This window comes from Silene latifolia, chromosome Y (assembly GCF_048544455.1).
Source record: "Silene latifolia isolate original U9 population chromosome Y, ASM4854445v1, whole genome shotgun sequence".
Classification (NCBI taxonomy): Eukaryota; Viridiplantae; Streptophyta; class Magnoliopsida; order Caryophyllales; family Caryophyllaceae; genus Silene; species Silene latifolia.
The window spans coordinates 158955271-158981524 of NC_133538.1; positions in this window are offsets into that span (position 1 = coordinate 158955271).

The window sequence follows — 26254 nt, forward strand, 5'->3', positions numbered from 1 at the left end:
TCTCCTCACTCAAACCCATATCCTCAGCATACCTAGACTTCTCATTAAATTGCTTGTAGTACTCAGCCACGGACATGTCAGATGTCATCCTAAACCGATCAAACTCCTCCCTCAGCTTACTCCTCACATGCACAAGTAGGAACTCTTTCCTCATAACTCTCCGAAACTCTTCCCAAGGTATAGCAGGTAAGCCATGCTTTGTGTACATCTCCCTAGCACTCACCTTCACCTTGTCCCACCACTCACCAGCTGCTTCCCTCAAGTAGAACGCAACTTGTTCTACTCTCATCTCATCAGGACAGTGTATCAGATCCAGTATGTTCTCCATCTCACGATGCCAGTTGTCAAGAAGATTAGGCTCCCCGGTCCCCTTGTACTCTTTTGGGTTAAACCTCGCTATATAAAGGCTGATCTTGGAGTGGTCAAACTCCTTATCCTTTCCCACTCTCTTTAGGGCCTTAGTAAGAGCATCTTAGTGCTCCAACATCTTAACTACATCGTCGATGTTCATGCTCTCAGCTCTCGCATACAAGGCGTTTCTCTTGGGCGGCATCTTGAAACTATATAAGAAAGGGTAGATATAAACATACGCACTAAAACCTCAAAACACGAAAGCAGACTGCCCAGAACACACTCGATCGAGTGCCTACACCTACTCGATCGAGTAGAGGCTACTCGATCGAGTGCCCCGACATCAGACCCAAAACAGACCTTCTGATCTCTAACATACTCGATCGAGTAGCACAGCTACTCGATCGAGTGGCCCCCTACTCGATCGAGTGCCCTATGTACTCGATCGAGTGCCCAAAAACACGATTCTAGTTATAAAAACGTCAAATACCCACTCGATCGAGTCAGACCCACTCGACCGAGTACCTCACCTACTCGATCGAGTGCCCCCTACTCGATCGAGTCATGCTGACTCGTATATACTACATTCATGTTATCTCACATATCCCAACATACTATACAACTTTATAAACTCAGCATTATAATATAGCTAAGCATGCAATTCTACACAACTCTTCACATCATCAACAAAACAACTATTTCATATTATCAAATGCCACATAATAAACATCCAACATGCTTCTTATTCAACAACATTTTTATATACTTCACCAACCTTTCATTCACAATTTCAATCTTCTACTCCCAACATCCAACAATTCACAACATGTATCGTCACATTGCATACAAACTAGCAAACATCACATACGACCTTGACATATACCCCCCATGTGACCGGTTCAAAATTGTAGGGCGAGTTCGCGACTTTAGGACGTCTCCAAAGTCTTTGCATTAGCTCCTACAACCTTTACCCCGGGTTCATTTTAATTGACTCCCTATATTCATTAGATTCATTGGTTACAGGTTTCAGGATCGTCGCTCTGATACCATTTTGTAACACCCCCATACTCCAAGTGCCTTACCAGGACCACTCAGGTATAAACATGCTACCATCTCAGTTGCTCGAGGCAATGATAATCATAAGACAATAATGAAACAACATTTAAATAGTGTAACTTTAGTGAATAAGATACAATCCAAAACGAAACACCAAAATACGGTTACATGTCTCAAAACCAACTGTTTACTCAACTAAATGAAATGTTTAAGAAACTATCATGCTACAACGGAAGACTCTATCATCAGACGGTGGCACATCCTAGCTATGCCATGTAACTCGACTCATACCTGCTCAACAACTGCTCACCATCCCCGAATGGATCACCACAGTTTTTAAAACAATAAACGGGGTCAGTACTAATCACACAATTTATAAAACCAACAACACAGTAAACAAACAGCTCAATCATCACAGATATACTCGGAACTCCAATCCCAACTCCACAATCCTAACTACACACTAAAGTGTGTAGCCCTGCCAGAGTGCCCATCGCAACAGGTCACTCCATGCCGCCAGTGGGGGGACCGCAGCCGTACCCACCAAATCCCCGCTCATCTCCGTCGAGGGATAAACCCAAATTCCTTAATGTGCACATCCCTTATGTGGCGGGTGCCACAGAAGGCAAATAATGGGCGTGAAGCCACTCCCGCAAGTGACTCCACTCAGCTAGGGACGCGCCCCGAAGAACAAAGACAGATACAAACAATCACAACTACTATCAACAACCAAATCCAACAATCGTCACAGTACGAGTATGATAATATTCAACAACCACACAACACCAACAAAACATTATGGGGCTAATAATGAGTAAGGAAACCCTACCTGGAAAGCAACACAGTCAGAGGATCTCAACAGCTGATATCAAAAGGCTTCTTCTACGAATCCTCCTCCAAACATAAAATCATACAATCACTACCAATCAAGAAACACAACAAAACCCCCAAATCCCCAAATTAGGGTTTAACTAACTTTAACGAAATACTATAAAAACGGTACATAGATCTTACCCCCGACGTAAGGATGACAATGGTATAAAGAAAGGTGAAATCCGACCTTCCAAGCTCCGGGATTTGCCAACAATGCGATTGATGGGAAGAACGTAGTTTGCTTTCTCTTTGAAAGTGATTAGGTTTATAAAAGTGTTTAAATAAAGTGACGGAAGTAATTATATACCAAATCGCATTATTAACAAAACCCGACAAATCATCCCCCCATAAACCGGCTACTCGATCGAGTAGCTGAGATACTCGATCGAGTATCAAGGTTACTCGATCGAGTACCCAACAGGTCAGAAACTATTTTAAAACGCAATACACCCTTACTCGACAGAGTAAGGCCCACTCGATAGTGTACCCAGAGACTCATAAAACCGTAGTATTACAATGACATCATCATTCACAGCAACATTAACTTCAACAGTTTTCTTTTCAATGCACTGGTAGGCTTTGTGACCAGTTTTTCCACAGAAGTAGCTGTAATACTACGGTTTTGTGAGTTTCTGGGTACTCTATAGAGTGGGCCTTACTCAATCGAGTAAGTGTGTTTTGCGTTTTAAAATAGTTTCGACGACTTTGTTGGTACTCGATCAAGTAGCCTTGTACTGATCGAGTAAGCGACTCGATCGAGTACGTGAGTTACTCGATCGAGTAAATGCGGTTTTTTGAGGGGTTATTTGTCGGGTTTTGTTAATAATGCGATTTAATATATAAACACTTCCGTCACTTTCATAATACACTTTTACAAACCTAATTACTTTCAAAAGAGATTTCAACCTACGTACTTCGCATTCATCACATTATTGACAAATCCTGGAGCTTGGAAGGTCGGAATTCACCTTTCTTTACAACTTTGTGATCATTGCATCGAGGGTAAGATCTACGTACCGAATTCGTTATATTTAATTAAGTCTTGTTAAACCCTAATTTTGGGAATTGGGGATTGGTGTTGGTTTTATGTGGTTAGTGATGTATGTGATGTTATGTTAGGAGGAGGATTCGTAGAAGAGGCTTTTTGATAACAGCTGTTGAGATCGCCTAACTGTGTTGCTTTCCAGGTAGGGTTTCCCTACTCAGTATTAGTCCCATAATGTGTTGGTGGTGATTTGTGATTGTTTATTGTTATCATACGAGTCTTGTGATGGTTGTTGGTTTTGATTGTTGATTAGTAGTTGTGATTGTTTGTATCTGTCTGTGTTCTTCGGGGTGCGTCCCTGGTTGAGTGGAGTCACTTGTGGGAGTGGCTTCACGCCCATTATTCGCCTTCTGTGTAACCCGCCACAGAAGGGTTGTGCACATTAATGGATTTGGGTTATTCGCTCAACGAAGATGAGCGGGGCTTACGTGGGAACGGCTGCGGTCCCCATCAAGCGGCGAGGGAGTAACCTGTTGCGATGGGTACTGCATTGGACTACACACTTTAGTGTGTAGTCGATATTGTGAAGTTGGTGATGGAGTTTGGAGTACATCCGATTATTTCGTGTTGTTTGTTGTGCTGTTGGATTATATAAATTGTGTGATTAGTACTTACCCCGTTTATTGTTTTTAAAAAAACTGTGGTGATCCATTCGGGGATGGTGAGCAGTTGTTGAGCAGATATGAGTCAAGATACATGGGCTAGCTGGGATGTGTCACCATCAGATGATAAAGTCTTCCGCTGTAGCATGAGTAGTTTGTCAGACATTTGATTTAGTTGATGAGATAGTTGTTTTGAGAACTTGTAACCTGTATTTTGGGTATTTAGTTTGGATTGTATTTTATTCACTAAACTATTACTATTTAAATGTCGTTTCGTTATTGTCTTATGATTATCATTGTCTCGGGGAACCGAGATGGTAACATCTTTATACCTGAGTGATCCTGGTAAGGCACTTGGAGTATGGGGGTGTTACAAAATGGTATCAGAGTGACGATCCTGAAACCTGTAACTAATGAATATAATGAACGTAGGGAGTCAATTAAAATGAACTCGGGGTGGAGGTTGTAGGAGCTAATGCAAAGGCTTGGGAGACGTCCTAAAGTCGCGAACTCGCCCTACAATTTTGAACCGGTCACATGGGGGGGTATGTGTCAAGGTCGTATGTGGTGTTTGTCAGCTTATGTGAACGTAACGATGCATGTTGTGAATTGTTGAATGTTGGGAGTAGATGATTGAAATTGTGATTGAAAATTTGGTGGAGTGTGTACATATGTTGGTTTGAATAAAGAAGCATGATGGTTGTTTATTATGTGGCATTTAATAACATGAAGTAGATTATTTTGTTGATTATATGAAGAATCGTGTAGAAATGCATGCGTAGTTATATTATAATGTTGGGATTATGAAGTTGCATAGTATGTTGGGCTATGAGAGATAACATGCGGGTAGTATGCGAGAAAGCATGACTTTCGATCGAGTAGGGGCACTCGATCGAGTAGGTGAGGTACTCGATCGAGTGGGTCCGACTCGATCGAGTGGGTATTTTGACGTTTTATAACCAGTGTGTTTTTGGGTACTCGATCGAGTACATAGGGGCACTCGATCGAGTGGGCCGTGCTACTGATCCGAGTATGTTAGAGATCGAAGGTCTCGTTTTGGGTGCTGAAGTCGGGCACTCGATCGAGTATGGTGGGCACTCGATCGAGTAGCCGCTACTCGATCGAGTAGGTTTAGGCACTCGATCGAGTGGGTTCTAGGCAGTTTGTTTTCGTGTTTTGGGTTATAGTACGTATGTTTATATCTACCCTTTCTTATATAGTTTCAAGATGCTACCAAAGAAAACCGCTTTGTATGCGAGAGCGGAGAGCATGAACATCGATGATATAGTTAAGAAGTTGGAGCATCAAGATGCTCTTACGGACGCCCTAAAGAGAGTGGGGAAGGATAAAGAGGTTGATCACTCTAAGATCAGTCTTTATATAGCGAGGTTCAACCCAAAAGAGTATAAAGGGACCGGGGAGCCAAATCTTCTTGACAATATATTGGCATCGCGAGATGGAGAACATTCTGGATCTGGTACATTGTCCTGATGAGATAAAAGTAGAACAAGCTGCATTCTACTTGAGGGAAGCGGCTGGTGAATGGTGGTATAAGGTGAAGGTGAGTGCTAGGGAGATGTACACAAAGCAGGGTCTACCTGCTATACCTTGGGAAGAGTTCCGGAGAGCTATGAGGAAAGAGTTTTTACCTGAGCATGTGAGGAGTAAGCTGAGGGAGGAGTTCGATGGGTTTAAGATGACATCTGACATGTCGGTAGCTGAGTACATCTGACATGTCGGCAGTTTAATGAGAAATCTAGATATGCTGAGGACATGGGTTTGAGTGAGCAGAACTTAGCGCTGAGATTTGAGAGGGGGTTGACACCCAGGATTATGGACAAGTTACCCGTGAGAGTCCTTACTGATGTTAAGGAAGCTTATGAGAGGGCTGGGAGAGCTGAGAGGTTGGTAGAGATGGCCCGAGGGAGAGGTAGTGAGAAAAGAAAGGCTGAGAGTAAAGGTGGTGGCCAATCTAATTACAAGAAAGGCAACCACAGTCAGGCTAGAGAGTTTTCTTCTGGTTCGGGGTTTAGTGCTGGGGCTTCCTTTGGGCGTGGCCGTGGGAGCGGTAGTGGTAGTTGGGGGATGACTTGCTTTGGCTGTGGCGGTGTAGGCCACAAGAGACATGAGTGCACGAGTGTACCGAGGGCTTTTCAGAGACCGACTCAGGGGAGCTATTCTCAGGGACCGGCATAGAGTTATGCGAGCAACAGACCGGCTGGGTCATGGTCTAACCGGGGAGGTCAGAGCAACCAGGGTGGAGGTAACCGCAATGGCGGTAATTCTTATCAGAAACCAGCTACGAACAACAACAACAACAATCAGGGGTCGGGTGCTAAGCCGACCACATCAGCCAGTACTGTCCAAGGAGGTGGACAGAAGTCCAGTGGAAAGCTGTTTATGATGGACAAGAAAGCAACTAAGGACGGCGCGCATGTTATCACTGGTACTTTTCTTATTAACGGTATTCATACCTTTATTTTGTTTAATTCGGGGGCATCTCAGTCGTTTGTATCTTCGAGTTATGTTAAACGGTTGGGTTTGAGGGTATATGAGTCTGTAAGTGAGAAAGGTTTTATACCTTCAGGTGAGTCTGTATCATGTGGGAGGTTGTATAGGGATGTATCTATGATAGTTGGGCAAGTTGAGCTACCTGTAGACTTGCTAGAGTTTCATTTATACGGTTTTGAGATGATAGTCGAGATGGATTGGTTGGGAAAGTATAAAGCTAAGATAGACTGTCATCAAAATAAAGTGTCTTTGAGAGGTCCTAAGGGTGTTAGTGTGTCTTATCGTGGGTTTGTAGTCAAACCCAAAGTTAAGTTGATTGTAGCTGTGACCTTGAAGTCCTATCTGAGGAAGGGATGCCCTTTGATCTTGTGCCATGTGAGAGATGACCGGATAGAGAGCCCGACAGTTGATCAAATACCAGTGGTGGGTGAGTTTTCAGATGTCTTTTCGGAGGAGATTCCGGGGTTGCCACCGAAGGGGGAGATAGATTTCACGGTTGAGTTGAAACCGGGGACGGGGCCAATCTCTAAGGCACCGTACCGGATGGGTCCTAAAGAGATGGAGGAGCTCATGAAACAGTTAGATGATCTGATAGATAAGGGATACATTAGACCTAGTGTATCACCGTGGGGGGCACCAGTTCATTTTGTGAAGAAGAAAAATGAGAGCTTGAGGTTGTGCATAGACTACAGGGAGCTGAACCGGGTGACAGTAAAGAACAAGTATCCTTTGCTAAGGATATATGATCTGTTTAATCAGTTGAGTGGTGCATCAATCTTTTCCAAGATTGATTTGAGGTCGGGGTACCATCAGGTGAAGATCAGAGAGGTGGACATACCAAAGACAGCTTTCACGTCGAGGTATGGCCATTATGAGTATGTGGTGATGCTTGTTGGGTTATCTAATGCACCGGTTGTGTTTATGGATTTGATGAACAGAATCTTCAGACAGTTTTTGGACAAGTTTGTGGTGATGTTTATCGATGACATCTTAGTCTATTCCAAGACTAAGGAGGAGCATCTGAGGATTGTGTTGCAGACCTTGAGGGAGCATGAGTTATATGCTAAGCTGTCCAAGTGTGAGTTCTGGTTAGAGAGAGTTGCTTTTCTGGGGCATGTGATCTCTAAGGATGGGGTAGCTGTGGATCCGACAAAGATAGAGGCAGTGACAAAGTGGGAAGCACCAAAAAATGTTGCTGGGATCAGGAGTTTCTTGGGTTTAGCTGGATATTACAGGCGGTTTGTGAAGGATTTGTCCAAGATTGCTAGACCTATGACAGCTTTGATGAGGAAAGAGAACGGGTTTCGTTGGGATGAGAGTTGTGAGACGGCGTTCCAAACATTAAAGGAGTGTCTGGCCACAGCTCCTATCTTAGCATTGCCTGAAGGGATTGAGAACTTTGAGGTTTATACAAATGCCTCAAAGAATGGGTTGGGATGTGTGTTGATGCAGAACGGTAAAGTGATTGCCTATGATTCTAGGCAATTGATGCCTTACGAGGAGAATTATCCTACACACGATCTAGAGTTGGGTGCAGTGGTGTTTGCTCTCAAGATTTGGAGACATTACCTTTATGGGGCGACCTTTAAGGTATTTTCTGATCATAAGAGTCTCAAGTACATCTTCACTCAAAAAGAGCTGAATATGAGACAGAGGAGGTGGATAGAGCTGATTGGAGATTATGACATGGATATTATCTACCATGAAGGGAAAGCCAATGTTGTTGCAGATGCCTTGAGTAGGAAGAGTGTACATTCGTCTTGTACAGCTTTATCTTTGATGAGGTTGAGAGATGAGGTAGGGAGGTTTGGGATACATGTGATGCACAGAGGGGATGCCATGGGATATTTGACGGGGCAGCCTGATCTTTATGATGATATTCGAGGTAAACAGGTATTGGATCCTAAGATGGTTGAGTGGAGAGCTGGAGTAGAGAAAGGTACAGTGTCTCGATTCTCTATTCATATAGATGGTAGTCTGAGGTTTGATGGGAGGTGGTGTGTCCCTAATGATGAGGAGCTGAAAAAGACAATCATGACAGAGGCACATTGTACACCGTATTCAGTACATCCAGGTGGTGACAAGCTGTACAAAGATCTAAAGAACACGTTTTGGGGGCCTGGGATGAATAAAGAAACAGCTGAGCTTGTGGCCCATTGTTTGACATGCCAGAGAGTTAAAGGGGAACAACGACGACCACAAGGTATGATTCAGTCTTTAGAGGTACCTAAGTGGAAGTGGGAATCCATTTCTATGGATTTTATCGTGGGTTTGACGAAGAGTCAACAGGGTGACAACATGATATGGGTAATAGTGGATCGACTGACCAAGTCAGCTCATTTTGTGCCAATAAAAGATACATGGACTAAGGCACAATTAGCTATGGCTTATCGGAAAAATGTGCTAAAGTTGCATGGAGTCCCTAAGGATATAGTATCTGACAGAGATGCGAGATTTATCTCAAAGTTTTAGAAAGAGTTGCAGGAATCTTTGGGAACAACGTTAAAGATGGGTACAGCATTTCATCCTGCGACAGACGGTCAGACTGAGAGAACAATCAAGACTCTAGAGGATATGTTACGAGCTTGTGTGATGGACTTTGGTGGTAGCTGGGAACAGAGGTTAGATTTGATAGAGTTTTCTTACAACAACAGTTATCACACTAGTATTAGCATGGCACCGTTTGAGGCCTTTTATGGGAGGAGATGTAGGAGTCCGATTTGTTGGGACGACAGTGCTGAGGCAGTGGTTCTAGGACCAAAGATGGTACATGAGATGGTTGAGCAGATTAAGATGATCAGGGAAAGGATGAGAGCGGCTCAGGATAGGCAAAAGAGTTATGCAGATTTACATCGCCGGGATATAGAGTTTCAGGTTGGGGACAAGGTTCTTCTGAAAGTGTCTCCTATACGTGGGGTTATGAGATTTGGGAAGAAAGGCAAGCTGAGTCAGAAGTTCATAGGGCCTTATGAGATCTTAGAACGGGTTGGAGAGGTTGCTTATCGTTTGGCTTTACCAGCTGCGTTGGAGAGGGTGTATAATGTGTTTCATGTATCTCAGTTGCGCAAGTATGTGAGTGATCCATCACATGTGTTAGATGCAGAGACCATAGAGCTAGATGAGTCCTTGTCCTATCTTGAGGTACCTAAGCAGATTCTTGACCGGAAGGTTAGGAAGACTAGGAGTGGTGAGACAGTTTTGCTCAAAATCCTTTGGTCTAATCACGAGACTGAGGAAGCTACATGGGAGGCAGAGGAGGCCATGAAAGAGCGTTACCCTTCTCTTTTTGATCAGGTATGTATGGTTACGGGGACGTAACCTTGTTTCTTTTAGGGGGGGTAGGAGATGATTGCAAAGAGTTTTTAAGAGTTTTTACACCCTTTTTGTGTTGTGTCGGTATGTCTTGTAGTTGTTGAGTCGGGTTGAGTTTGGTTGGTAGCATGTTTTTATGATTGAGTTTTGCTTTGGGTGTTGTGTCGGGAGTATAGTAGTATGTCTTTGTTTTGTTGTGGTTTGAATTTCGGGGACGAAGTTCTTTTTAAGGAGGGAAGACTGTAATACTACGGTTTTGTGAGTCTCTGGGTACTCTATCGAGTGGGCCTTACTCTGTCGAGTAAGTGTGTTTTGCGTTTTAAAATAGTTTCTGACCTGTTGGGTACTCGATCGAGTAGCCTTGGTACTCGATCGAGTAGGCGGCACTCGATCGAGTACGTCAGTTACTTGATCGAGTAGCCGGTTTACGGGGGGATGATTTATCGGGTTTCGTTAATAATGCGATTTAATATATAAACACTTCCGTCACTTTCATAATACACTTTTACAAACCTAATTACTTTCAAAAGAGATTTCAACCTACGTACTTCGCATTCATCGCATTATTGACAAATCCCGGAGCTTGGAAGGTTGGAATTCGCCTTTCTTTACATCTTTGTGATCCTTGCGTCGAGGGTAAGATCTACGTACCGAATTCGTTATATTTAATTAAGTCTTGTTAAACCCTAATTTTGGGAATTGGGGTTTTGTGTTGGTTTTGTGTGGTTAGTGATGTATGTGATGTTATGTTAGGAGGAGGATTCGTAGAAGAGGCTTTTTGATAATAGCTGTTGAGATCGTCTGACTGTGTTGCTTTCCAGGTAGGGTTTCCCTACTCAGTATTAGTCCCATAATGTGTTGGTGGTGATTTGTGATTGTTGATTGTTATCATACGAGTCTTGTGACGGTTGTTGGTTTTGATTGCTGATTAGTAGTTGTGATTGTTTGTATCTGTGTGTTCTTGGTGCGTCCCCTGGCTGAGTGGAGTCACTTGCGGGAGTGGCTTCACGCCCATTATTCGCCTTCTGTGGAACCCGCCACAGAAGGGATGTGCACATTAATGGATTTGGGTTATTCGCTCAACGGAGATAAACGGGGCTTAGGTGGGAACGGCTGCGGTCCCCCACTGGCGGGGAGGAGTAACCTGTTGCGATGGATACTCTGGCAAGGCTACACACTTTAGTGTGTAGTGAGTATTGTGGAGTTGGTGATGAAGTTCGGAGTACATCTATGCCGATTGAGCTGTGTTGTTTGTTGTGCTGTTGGATTATATAAATTGTGTGATTAGTACTGACCCCGTTTATTGTTTTTAAAAAAATTGTGGTGATTCATTCGGGGATGGTGAGCAGTTGTTGAGCAGGTATGAGTCGAGATACATGGGCTAGTTGGGATGTGTCACCTTCAGATGATAGAGTCTTCCGCTGTAGCATGAGTAGTTTGTCAGACATTTGATTTAGTTGATGAGATAGTTGTTTTGAGAACTTGTAACCCGTATTTTGGGTATTTAGTTTGGATTGTATTTTATTCACTAAACTATTACTATTTAAATGTCATTTCGTTATTGTCTTATGATTATCATTGCCTCGGGGAACCGAGATGGTAACATCTTTATACCTGAGTGGTCCTGGTAAGGCACTTGGAGTATGGGGGTGTTACAGTAGCAAACAATGGGACCCTTTGGTTTCTGAATCTTAGCAACTGGTTTGGTATGCTTCCTTGGACCATTCTTCTTAGCCGGACCCTTGTTCTTACCCTGACCAACCTTGGCCTTACCCTTTCCCTTGAACTTCTTAGTATAAGACGGACCACCAGACTCAACCAGATTAGCATTAATAGCAGCAACAGAAGCATTCACAGATTGACTAACATGTTTGTCTTTAAGGCGATTTGCCTCTTCGGTCCTTATGTGTCCTACAAGTTCTTGGAGAGACAGGTCTTTTTTCTTATGCTTAAGGTGCTTCCTATAGTCAAACCAGGAAGGAGGGAATTTTTCCAGCAGTACATTAGCCACGAAAATGTCATCTAATTCCATACCCTCGTTAACAATATCAGCACATAAGTTCTCGTAGACATGTACTTGATCCATAATAGGTTTCCCGTCAACCATCTGAAATTGCAGCCACTTACCCACAACATATTTCTTTTTGCCCGCGTCATTAGCCCCATATTTAGCCTCTAAGGACTCCCATATCAGTTTGGCAAACTTATGAACCATAAACAGGTCAAAAAGGGTGTCAGTCATGTTATTTAGAAGTGGATATCTAACAGTCTTATTATCCTTATCAAATTTCTTAATAGTCTCTTCATTTGACTTAACGACAGAAATAACAGGAGGAGTATCCTCGACAGACGCGGCAGTAGCTGCTTCCTTAACAGGAGCAGGAGGGTCACTAAAAAGCACGTAATCAATTTCTAATTGCTAAAAAAACATCAGAAGTTTTTGTGACCAGCGTTTATAGTTATTACCGTCTAATTGTTCAAGCTTACTCAAATCAGGAAGAGTTTTTTATAAGACAGACGACATTGTTACAACAACAGCAAATAGTTTTCAAATTGTTATTCGGGTAGAGCAGTAACAATGAAAAAGAGATCAGAAATACCGAACGAGTTTAGTAGTGACGTGGAAGAGAACCACTGCCTTGAAAACTATTTCCGGTACGACCGTGGTGGCGATCATCAAATGACCGGTAGTTCCCCAAGGATTACACTACTGCTGCCTTCCAGAAACTCCCACTCAAGACTGGAGAAGCCTGGAACGATTTTATTCTTTACCCAGAAATATTGAGTGAAAAGAAGAAGAGAAATCGGAGAAGAGTAAAGAATTGTCGTGTTTTAGAAGTTGCAGAAAGGCTCGAATTTATAGCAGAATAGGAGCAGTTACAGGAGCCAAAACCGACTCCTGAAACTCTGCCTCAATCCGAGTTAGTGGGAATAAGACTCTCCCCACTAACAGTCAGCTTGACTGACTTAATCAACTCAGCTAACAAAAAAACACAGCCCAATACGTAACTCGGATCCGGTCCAAAAAGATAGGCACAACCCACCGCAGGCGATTGCCAAATCCCGAATCATGAATCACGAATCCGGATCCGGGCCGGGCACGGGCACACGCGCGCGCGTGTGTGTGAGCTGAATTAAGTACCTCGCAAAGCTTCCACAAAAGCCTCCAATGACCGACTAGTGATATGGTAAGGAGTGTGGACATATATAACCACATCAAACACTCTTTTCCTCGCCAATGTGGGACAATTGGAAAAATATACTTGGCATAAAAATCCCCTATTTCCAACAGCTTTGAGTTTGCACATCGAACAAGAGACCCGCTCTTGGGTGAGTTTTGTTTGGTCGCGATGTATACATGTTACTACTATGGAGTAACTAAATTTTATCCAAGAAAAAGGGTGTAAAATTAGAGGGAGCAAGATGAACGATTGATAGGGCAGGGTACGTGGATTTATCTCCTGATTTACTATGAAATGCTCCAGCTGAACTTATAGGTGAAAATTTTAGCCAACTTACTATGAGTCCGCTGACTTTTGTGCTATAGGAACTGAGAGATAAGGAATGTCCGTGTGTGGTCATGTGTAACCGGAAAGCAAATGCGTAACTGGAATATACTGTTTTTTGTTGGTTGATCATGTTTTCTGAAAAATCAGATTGTATAACTTTTGGATACCTAAGAATCTTAAATTTTCCTTAATGCTTAACTACACTCTCTCATTTACAACATTGATAACCCGTACTGCCAAGTTCCATTCATGGTTTCAAGTAAATGATGACGATTTTAGAAAATGCATCATATTGTAATGTCGTCGTAGGTATTTTCAATGCAGCCTCGAATGCGGTATTTTTTTAGTACTCTATGTACCCTAATGCTACACCCAATAGAACAATAGCGTTCCAAAAATTGTATTCCCACAAGTTAATATGAGCTGATTAAAATGGTATATTACCAAAGTTACATTAGGCCTGAGGATCGTGGTCAATATAGACAACTTTTTCAGCTACGGCCCCGGTGTAATACATCGTAGTATCTAAGGCGTTCACTCAACCGAGTATAACCAATACTAGACTTAGTGGAGTTGTTATAATGTTCGCTTATAGAAGGGTCATCTTAAAACTGTCATAACTTGAGATCTAGACATGATATTGATATGATTCTAATTGAAGGTGATAGCTTGTTCTCTTAAGATTCCAACGGTAGGTTACACGCATAAAATGACCAAGAAACGAGTGATATATGACTGTTTTACGAAAACTGGTCAATGTTGAGAACTGTGTTGTACTCGACCGAGTGGAGTGTCACTCGACCGAGTGTTTGGCACTCGACCGAGTGGACTCGGTACTCGGTCGAGTGCACGCTGGTCTAGACAGGTTTTAAACCCGCAAACCCTCTTTCTTCTATTTCATTTCTATCTTCTTCCTTATCACTCTAAACTCTCTTTCTTCTCTCTAAAACCCTCACAAACACCATATTAGTGGATTCAAGCTTGGTTTAGTGGATTGCTCACCTTTCTCTTGATTTGTAAGTATAGATCTACCCTTTTTATTTAGTATGAACCCTAGAAATTGGGGGTTGTTATGGGTAGTTAATTAGTAATTCATATATGTTAAATGGGTAATTAATGGGTAATAATAAGGGGTTTTGTATTGTATAATAGATTAGGATGTATTATGATAGTTATTATGTGATTATTGTAGGATGAGACGGTTTTATGAGATGGATTCATTTAGTCTTGGATTAGCTTGTGGAGTATGCTAAAAGGTAGGTTAATCATACTTGATTTCAATAACGTGTGTGTATATTTCATGTCTTTTCCATCATTTGATTATTAAGAGTCGGATTTGTGCCATATGCAAATGTTAAGGATTTTGGTGAGTCTTTTATGTTGTTGGGATTATATTGGGTCATGTGGTTAATGTTGGAGCTTGTGTCCTCCACAAATTAGTGTGATAACATTTGTAAATCTTTTACAGGTTCACAATGGTATACTTCGTATTTTAATCAGTTGATTAACGATTACCTAATAACGGTTGGCTTGCTAGAAAGTTTGACGTTATTATCATACAGATGGCGGTGATCAACTGGTCCCTAAAGGTCACACCTATAGGATGTGTTTGAGAGATGTGGTTATGGAAATATAATCACATTGATGCCTTATATGACTAAACAGTTAGTCAATGTGTTGATGAGACAATTATTTAATGAAGATTAAATAATATTAGTTGAGACGAATTAACTATCAATTCGTAAATTGAATATAATAAGTTATATTTAATTAAATGTATGTAATGTTAGCTTGGACGAATTAATATGTTAATTCGTAATTAAATGTAATCGATTATATTTAATATCAACAAGATGAATGTGTCATAGTGGTAATAGTAAGGGTACTCAAACCAAGAGGTTATGGGTTCGATCCTCACTAGATGACAATTTATATTTAACACATTTTTACATTTTTGGAAACCGAAAATAAGGAATTAAAACTCCTTATTATTTCGGTATTTGGGCCGAAAATTAGAGGATGAAAAATCCACCCTAATCTTCCCTCATACACGGTTTAAGAGGGAGAGATGGGTGAATTCATTCTAACCTAATTTTTGCCCTAACTCAACCTTGCCTCCTCTCATCGGAAAAACACAAAAAACCTAAAATTAATCTGTTGATTTGGGGATCGATTCTAGCAAAAGAACAAGTGCAAATCTCATATCATCTTGGGTGCAACTGATAGGATAATATCATTGCGATATTGTTCATAGGCCATATAAGCTTGGACCGAAGGTTATTTCTTAATCCTTTATGCTTTTGTTTATGCTATTTAGTTTTATGACTCGTAATCATCACTTTATTATTCGTTATAATCCTTGAATTTAAAGGGATGCATACAGATAAATCCCACAAGTGGTATCAGAGCCAAGGCCACGGATTTTAATTTTGATGATTTTCATAAAATTGTTTGTAAACATGATTAGGGTTTCGAAAAAAAAAATTTACACGGTTGAAATTTTTTTTGTGCCGAGAATTTTTTTTTTTGCAGCTATGTTGTTGCGGTTTTTGTTGTTGTTTTAATTTCCATTTGATTTTCATATTGTTGTTTTTAATCGGTTAAGATAATAATATGATAATTTGTAGATGTTTCGATTGAATAAATCGGGATGTAAATGGAAATTGGTTTTGTCGGATTAATGAATTGTTTTTGCTGTTATTGGCATATAATTTAATTTAACAAAATTCAAATCAATTATGATAAACGGTTCTATCATGATTCAGATATTCTTTTAGCAGGTTAAATTTGAATAATCAAATTTGAATATGTATTTAAATTAATAGTTGAATATGCCAATCTTGTTAATAGCAACTTTAAACAATTGTTCGTTTTTCCGATCGATGAGTGCGGCTGGTTTTCAAAATAAAAAATTCTGTTTTTTTGAGTTTTTAGGGTTTACAGCCGAAAAGAAAAAAAAAAACATTTTCTGTTTTTTTTTTGTTTGCCGTGACCAAGAAAAAAAAAGGTTTGGCATTCGGTTTTTGAAGAATTACCGAAAGAAAGTTTTTTTGTTACTTTTCACGTCCAGGTTACTGTTCACGTCTGGACAGATAAAAAAAAAATTGTTTTTTTTCGGTTTTAGCTGTAATACCGAGAAAAGTTTTTTTATTAGGTTGTTTCGGTTGTTACCGAGATAATTTTTAAAGTTTTTTTGTTTTGGCAAATTAATTATAGTGAAGCGGTTCATAATTAATAGATACCTAATTATTTTAAAGCAGTTTAAAATATTGATGAATTAAATTTAATGTGATTAATTGAGGAATTGTCACTTAATTTGATCAATTAAATAGGTGGTTTGGATAAAATTAATCAACATAATTAAAGAATTATGTCTTGCGTGTTTAATTTTTTTTAGTTGATGCTTTTCTTTTGTTGAATGAATCGTTGAATGAATTTATTTACGTATTTTTGCAATCGGTTGTAATTTGTAATACTTAGTGTGGCCTTAGTCAAATTATGTTTTAGTAATGATGGGAACATAATTTTTAATGTAATTTGAGATCTCGAATCTCCTTTATTTTTCTTTAGTTTTTGGGTTTTGAAATTAGAATGTAATAAATAGGTTTATTATGTAAATTTATTTATTGTAATTTTCAAAGAAGACTAAAGATGGAGATTGGAGCTCACTCCCGCTACATGGATCAAGATGGAACATCAAGACAAGCTTCTCGGGTCCAAGGATGGATTCCAAACTTGTATTTAATGTTCATTTTGATAGGATAGGCCACACTAGGACTTTATTATTGCTTTTACGTTTTTCATTCCTATTGCTTTTCATTCACATGATAGTTATGCATCATTTTCCGCCTAAAACCAAACCACCTACTACTAAAATGCATGAAAATTGACTCATATAGATTGTATGTTAGTTTTCATGGACATACAGATGTCACATATTTTTAAGCCATCACCTTAGTTTATTCATTCTCGCATGCTAGATATTAGTTCACTTAAAATGAATTAAAATAAAATTGATGGGATCTTCCTCTAAAAGGAAATTGAGATTAGTCTTTATAAGGGAAAACAACTATGAATCCCTTCTTCATCGGTAGGCATAATATGACCCCTTCTACGTTGGGTAAGTAGTTTGTGTTAACTTAGTTTATCTCAACATTATAGTCCGAAGAGTTTCTCGTGATTATGATGGACTAAAGATAGAATTTACAGAAATTTATCGACCAAGAATTCTAACAGTAGAATTAGCCAAAAGGTTGGCTTATCAATTTACAGATAATTGACAGATAATTGAATCATTTATATAATTCTTGAGGGAGGTCAATTGTATAAATGTTTTGAGTCTTCGCGTTATGACAGTAGTTCATTAGACTTAAAAATATAAACGATGCACATGCTTATTATTTTTATTCTTCTTCTCGCAGTGTAGAACACGTTTATTTTGATAATACTGTTACAACAAAATGTCTGGAAATAATGCAATCCAAATGCCAAGTGCCACACTTGGACGCGAGTCCTGGCTGAAAATATTCATGGACCAAATGAATCAGTTCACACGTCTGAAAAACGATGGGTCCAACTTTGCGGACTAGGAGGCAGCACTACGGAATGCTGCCATTGCGACGGTAAGCTCGTGTACTTAATCGAGCCAATACCGTAAACCCAGGCCCCAATGCGGAGTCAACGAGTCACCGCTTATAGTGACTTCGTTATGGAAGCGGGTGCGATAAAGAACGTACTCATCTTTGCAATGGAAACCAATTTGCAGAGACGCTTCATTGCCCAAGGTGCGAACAAGATTTTCACCACGCTCACTAACGAGTTCTCAAAAGCACCGAGAATCGTTACATATGGGCATACCTGTCGCTTCTTTGATGCGAAACTCCAGAAGGGCCAACCGTTTAGCCCACACATTCTTCACATGATTGAGAATGTCGAGAAGCTGGAGGCACTTGATTGCAAAATCAGTGAGAGCATTGTCATTGACCGAATGCTTCATTCTCTTCATGATGGTTTTGCCCTTTTCAGGGCGGATTACTACATGAATGACTTGAAAAGGAGTCCTCATGAGCTACACTCCCTTCTCGTACAGACCGAGAAGGATATGAAATTGAGTGGGAGCATGAAGCAGGATGTTCTCACGATTTACAACAAGGGTAAAGGTAAGGGCAAGGCTCATGGCGACCTAGCTGTAGGTAAGCTAAAGTTTAAGAAGCCGGGAAACGATAAGAGTGGGCCCGGTGAGACTAGTGGCTCACGGGGCAAGGCAAAGAGCAAGGGCGGTGACATTGAGTGCCACCATTGTCACAAGACTGGACATTGGAGGAGGAACTGTCCCGTCTACCGTGAGGACATTAAAGCAGGCCGCGTCGTTCCTGTTGGTATGTCATCTTATATTCATATGATTGAGATTAACCATGCAAGTTTTGGAACTTGGGTACTTGATACTAGTTGTGGTTCTCATCTGTGTAATTATTTGCAGGACCTAAAAAACATCATACCTCTCGAAAAGGGTGATGTGAACCTGCGAGTCGGGAATGGATCACGAGTTGCTGCAGTCTCGAAGGAACATATGTAATCCAACTCCCTAGTGGTTTTGAGTTATTTTTATATAACTGTTACTATGTACCCAAGTTATCTAAGAACATTATTTCTATTTCCGTACTCGAGATAGGCGGTTTTACATTTTCAATAAAGGATAATAGCTGTATTTTCTTTTTAATGAAATGATTTATGGCAAAGCAGTTTCCATGAATGGAATTTACATCTTAGATAAAACCACAGAAGTATTACACGTGAATAATAAGAAATTAAAGGTTGGTGACAAAGATCAAACCTATCTATGGCATTGTCGAATGGGACACATAAATGAGAAACGTGTAAAGAAACTCGTCAATAATGGGACTATTCCCGCATTCGAATTTTCTACATATGGCACGTGTGAATCATGTCTCATAGGCAAAATGACTCGAATTTCCTTCAAAGGTGTTCGAATGCGCGCTAGTACCCTATTAGGACTCATACATACTGATATTTGTGGACCTATGTCAATTACCGCTAGAGATGGCTATAGATATTTTATCACTTTCACGGACGATTTGAGTAGATACAGATATGTCTACTTAATGAAGTATAAAAGTGAGTCCTTTGAGAAATTCAAGGAATACCATAACATGGTTGAAAACCAACTTGGTAGAAAGGTTAAAGCACTCCATTCAGATCGGGGTGGCGAATATCTTTCAAATGAGTTTGATCAACACCTTAAAGACTGTGGAATCGTTTTGCAGTTAACTCCACCTGGAACACCTCAATTGACTGGTGTATCCGAACGGAGAAATCGAACCTTACTTTATATGGTTCGATCCATGATGAGTCACACAGTAGTGCCTGATTCATTATGGGGTTTTGCTCTTTTGTCAGTTGCGCTTATACTTAACCGAAGTCCGACTAAAGCTGTCGACAAGACTCCATATGAAATGTGGAAGGGAACGGTACCTAACTTGTCCTTTATTCGGGTTTGGGGCTGCGAGGCTTATGTCAAGTGGAGACACGAGGATAAGCTCAGCCCGCGATCGGTCAAGACATACATTATAGGTTATCCAAAAGGAACATTTGGTCATTACTTCTATTCGCCTACCGAACATCGAGTTTTTGTTGCGGCTAGTGCGACGTTCTTAGAGAAAGAATTTCTCGAGAACAAGACAAATAATAGAACCTTCGAGTCATCGAGATTCCAACCAACAATCGAGGAACGGATGGAGGAAGTTGTTCCTCCAACTCGATGATACGGTTAATATTCCCGAGGAACCCATGAGGTCGGGTAGAGTATCTAATCCTCCCAGCACAGATATACATTGGTATGGTCGGGAGAATGACGTTTTACTCCTAGAGAGTAATGAACCCGCTACCTATAAAGGTGCTATGGCCTGTTCCGACTCAAAGCTATGGCTTGAAGCCATGCAATCCGAGATGGACTCCATGTATGAGAATGACGTATGGGATCTAGTTGATTTACCTAATAAGGTAAAACCTCTACAGTGCAAATGGCTTTACAAAATAAAGCGTTCTGTAGACGCGCAACCAGATACCTATAAGGCACGACTAGTTGCAAAAGGTTTCACTCAAGTGCACGAATTGCATTATGATGAGATTTTTGCACCTGTAGTCATGCTACGTTCCATTCGGATAATCTTAGTGATTGCCGCTTTTCATGACTATGAAATTTGGCAAATGGATGTGAAAATCGCCTTCTTAAACGGTTATTTGGAGGAAGAGTTGTACATGGTGCAACCCGAAGGTTTCATAGATCCTGAACATCCTAAGAAAGTATGCAAGCTTAAGCGTTCCATTTATGGACTTAAGCAAGCTTCTCGGAGTTGGAATCATCGTTTCGACCAGGTGATAAAAGAGTATGGTTTCACTCGATCGGTCGAAGAACCATGCTTATATATCAAGTCGAGTGGGAGCAATATTCTATTCTTGATATTGTATGTCAATGACATACTCCTGATTGGGAATGACATTCCTCTCCTATCTTCGGTTAAAGAATGGTTCAAGAACCATTTCCAGATGAAAGATCCGGGTGAGGCACAACGTATTTTGGGAATCCGTATCTACCGAGATAGATCACGACGAACGTTATCACTTAGTCAGGAGTCTTATTTGGATAAGATTCTTGAGAAGTTCAGTATGACCAACTCTAAGAAGGGGAACCTTCCAATGATGTCTGGGATGCAGTTGAGCAAGTCTCAGTCACCCACGATGCCTGAAGGGATTGAGCGCATGAGTCGTGTTCCTTATGCATCTGCAATAGGATCAATCATGTATGCCATGATATGCACACGTCCAGACGTGGCATATGCATTGAGTATGACAAGTCGGTACCAAAAGAATCCAGGTGAAACACACTAGATAGCTGTTAAAAATATCCTCAAGTACCTACGGAGGACTAAGGATAGGATATTGACTTATGGAGGCGATACTAAGCTATGCGCAATCGGTTACGCAGATGCTAGCTTCCAAACGGATCGAGATGATTCAAAATCTCAGTCCGGGTTCGTCTTCACTCTTAATGGTGCTGAGGTCAGCTGGAAGAGTTCCAGACAGAGTGTTGTAGCAGATTCTACTACTGAATTGTTGAATTATGATAAGCATGTAGGGCACACTATTTCCATGGGAATTAAACGTGTTCCTGAGTTGTAGTAGTTGATTATGAATTTGATACATTATCTTTTTCATATACTATTTATAACTTCATCGTTTTATTATAATATTTTGTTTTTCATGTGGATTGTACTGACAACCTTGAACGCCACAAAGTGAACTGAATTACATTATATTTGTTTGGTCCGTAATCGCCCATGTGAGCTGATAACTCCGGCTATTATATTGTGCAATCGATTGATGGTGGGTTCAACGAGCCATAAGTCAAACTGTTGACTGATCGATCACAAATGCGAAATTATAACGATACCTCGTAGGACAAATTTTTGTGACAACGTTATGGAGTCCTAAATATTTAAAAACATTCGGTGCCAGGTCGTGGATAGGACACCCATTGTGTTCCTAGAGTCGATTCTTTTGACTATCGACTGTCTCTTGAGATTAAGGCAGTTTTTGGGTGACTTTGGTTTCTTTCTCACGGTCTGCCGTAACAGGAGGCTAAGTAGATTTTTTTTGGGTCATTTCATATTGTGCTTACATCTGCAGGATTCGAGTTGAGGAAAATATCCAACCCTTATCAGGTATAGTTATTTCTCAGGGCCACTCGAGGAGTAGTAACTGAAATGCATGGCCATGCTCGAATGATGATTAGTTTATCAGTTAAGTTACTCTCTAGTCGGGGAAACCACTCTTGATAAAGATCGCTTGTAAAATACGACCTTTGTGAATACGGTATTGCAAATTGTTTTACATTGAGTGGGAGAAATTTTAGCATATGAGAATCGATTATCGCACATACACTTGTGAGGACAAGTGGGAGTTTGTTGGAGCTTGTGTCCTCCACAAATTAGTGTGATAACATTTGTAAATCTCTTACAGGTTCACAAGGGTATACTTCGTATTTTAATCAGTTGATTAACGATTACCTAATAACGGTTGGCTTGCTAGAAAGTTTGACGTTATTATCATACAGATGGCGGTGATCAACTGGTCCCTAAAGGTCACACCTATAGGATGTGTTTGAGAGATGTGGTTATGGAAATATAATCACATTGATGCCTTATATGACTAAACAGTTAGTCAATGTGTTGATGAGACAATTATTTAATGAAGATTAAATAATATTAGTTGAGACGAATTAATCACAATTCGTAAATTGAATATAATAAGTTATATTTAATTAAATGTATGTAATGTTAGCTTGGACGAATTAATATGTTAATTCGTAATTAAATGTAATCGGTTATATTTAATATCAACAAGATGAATGTGTCATAGTGGTAATAGTAAGGGTACTCGAACCAAGAGGTTATGGGTTCGATCCTCACTAGATGACAATTTATATTTAACACATTTTTACATTTTTGGAAACCGAAAATAAGGAATTAAAACTCCATATTATTTCGGTATTTGGGCCGAAAATTAGAGGATGAAAAATCCACCCTAATCTTCCCTGATACACGGTTTAAGAGGGAGAGATGGGTGAATTCATTCTAACCTAATTTTTGCCCTAACTCAACCTTGCCTCCTCTCATCGGAAAAACACAAAAAACCTAAAATTAATATGTTGATTTGGGGATCGATTATAGCAAAAGAACAAGTGCATACCTCATATCATCTCGGGTGCAACTGATAGGAGAATATCATTGCGATATTGTTCATAGGCCATATAAGCTTGGACCGAAGGTTATTTCTTAATCCTTTATGCTTTTGTTTATGCTATTTAGTTTTATGACTCGTAATCATCACTTTATTATTCGTTATAATCCTTGAATTTAAAGGGATGCATACAGATAAATCCCACAGTTAATTGGTATTCATGATGTTTGAGAAAAAGGTAATTAATTGGTAAGAGTTATGCATAATCATTATGAGACTAGCATATTGGCATATTATGATGCATTTAACGATATTTGTGATGGTTGATAATTGTTGGTGGTGACTCTTGTTGTTGAGGAGACGTAAGACGGTTGGGAGACCGTTTTACGCTTGAGTCGCCTCTTGGAGCTTCCCACTCCAAGAGGGATGTGCACATTAATTGTTTGAGTTTGGAGGGACGTGTGTGGTTGAGACACGACGTCTGGTAGGGGATCCGGTTGGCTTCCGGACATGGTACGTCTGGGCGTGTCCCGGTACCAGTGTGGTTGTCGGTATGTCTGGGCGTGTCCCGGTACCAGTGTGGTTGTCGGTATGTCTGGGCGTGTCCCGGTACTAGTGTGGTTGTCGGTATGTCTGGGCGTGTCCCGATACCATGGTGGTGGTTGTTGATAGTGGTTTATTCATATTAGTAGTCATGTTGCATATTCACACACTGGAGTCGTGTCGCACTTTATTTGTTTATTGTAACTAATGTTTGTTTTGTCTGTGTATTTGTCACCTGTCTCTTTTGGGGTGACCTGTGTCGATCCATATGATATCCTTTGGTCATATGGGGAGTAGGTTAGGTACAGATGGTTTGGATAGCACGTGGGAGACGAAACGAGCTTGATGAGTCACGAGACGAGTATAGTTGGCTAGAGAGTATAGTTGTCACGAGTTGTACCTTTATTCATTTATTTACATTTATGTAATTCACTAAACATTATGTTTATTTATAAAACGTTCTTTTATTGAAGTTTTGAAACATTACCTCGAGAAACCGAGATGGTAACGCTCCAACTATCTTGGCCGGATAGTTGGGGTGTTATAAAGTGATATCAGAGCGACGATTTTGGAACCTAAACCAATGAACCAAAATGAATTTAGGAGCGTCTAATAAAATGAACCCGATATGAGTACAATAGGAGGTCGGTTTTGGGTGAGAAGGATCCCTCATTTCAAAACTAGATCCTATTGTTTCGGTTGGTCACTACGTGGGTGGTTATGAGTCGGGAAACGTGAAGTAAAATGTTGCATGATATACTTGTGTATAGTTTTATTGAGCATCTTGTATGATATAGTGGTTGTGTGGTGAATGATAACATATGATAGTTGAAAGGATGAAATGGAAATGTCTACTTAAATGGGGTATATGTGATATGAGTAGAGAATTGTTTCATATGAAATGCATTGATTTGTAGGAGTGTTGCGTGTTTGGGATATGATGTGTTCTAAAGTCATAATTTCCATGCTTGATAGGATTCTTACATGATTTAATTGTTCATTCGGTACATGTTAAAATGTGAAAAATTGGATGAAAAGAGTAATGTGTATAACATGTTTTGAAAGTGGTTATTACAAGCTAGTGTGTGAGGGGCATTAGCCCCGTTCTTTAACATTTTATACCGTACATATATGTTTGAATTTCATTGATGCCATAGTAGGATGTGATTAGTAGTAGTTGTTAGTAAAATAACCGCTAGTATAAGCATAGTAATTCTTAGTCGGAAATTTGCAAACCAAAGAGAGGCACCCAGCCGAGTGCGAGCTTGTACTCGACCGAGTACCAGTCACTCGACCGAGTGAATCTTACCACTCGACCGAGTGGACCAATTTACAGAAACTTTTAACTTTCTGGAAGTGAATCACTCGACCGAGTGGAGTGGCACTCCACCGAGTGGAATGGCACTCGACCGAGTGGACTCAGCACTCGACCGAGTGCTAGTTTCTGGGCTGTGAATTTCGCAAAAATTGTGTTATTACCTTATTTTTGCATTCTCTTCATCATTTCTCGTAACAAAAGTACCCAAAATAATTTTATAATTTTTCCAAGGCTCCATTGTTGATGTTATTGTTTGGACTTAAATTTTCTACCCCATCTTTTTCTCTTAATTATTGCTAATTAAATGATGTGAATGGTTTTCTCATTGCTCTTAATTTATTCCGATTTAAATTTGTTTAATTCTACGCTAATTCCTCCAATTTTGTCAATTAATGGCATATTTTATTTGAGTCATGATATTAATCATCTTTTTACATCATTTATGATGTCAAGTATAAAATTTTCATGTCGAATTTTTGCCCAATTTTTTTTTATGAACTCGAAGTTGTATGTTCTTAAGTCAACTATTTGGTGTTTGATGAACGGTTGATTGTTTAACAAGTGCTAGAGTTCGATTATTATTGCTCTTGTCATATGTTTGAAATACTGTGTTGAAAATTTTGTTCCAAAATTTTGAAACCTTAATGTTAATGCGTAAGCTTTGATTTTTCTTGTTTAAATACTTAGTTTAGTTGACTAATGAGGTTTAAGAATCTTCTCGCGCTTAAGGCTTAATTTTTCTTCGTTGGTAATGACATGTATTATCGCCAATCAAAATTCCACCTTGAAATGTTGCCTTAAGATCTTTTTCATTTTAAAAATGAATGATTTTGATGTGGTTTTGTATACTCCGTTTATTTTTGTTCAATTATGTTGTAAAGATTCAAATGTGGCTTAATGATGTTGGGTATGGTCTCAAAATTTGAAATTTTTTGTTTTAAAGTCTTTTGAATTAATTAAGTAATCATACTTCAAATACCATTAGTAATGTTATGTATTGTCTTAAGTTGGTAATCCCACCTTCAAATCTTGACCAAATTTTGATTCTTTCTTTTATCTTAAAGTTGCCTTAACGGTATTTTAATGCAATAATCCTTATGAGTATCATTGTAATAACACGGTTTAAATCAGAGATTTCCGTTTTAAAAGTGGGCCAAATTTTTAGGATTTCATGAGTACATCACTAAATTTTGGTTTTATATTTGAAACATGACTTAATTGCCTCATGGTGCCCCAACCTTTGTTAATGGTGATATGTATAGAAGTTATAGTGTTGATGCTTAAATTTTGATTTTGCGTACCTAATACTTGATTTTATTGTGCCGCAAGCTTACAATTTTGTTAATAATGCTACGTATTGTCTTGAATCGAGAAC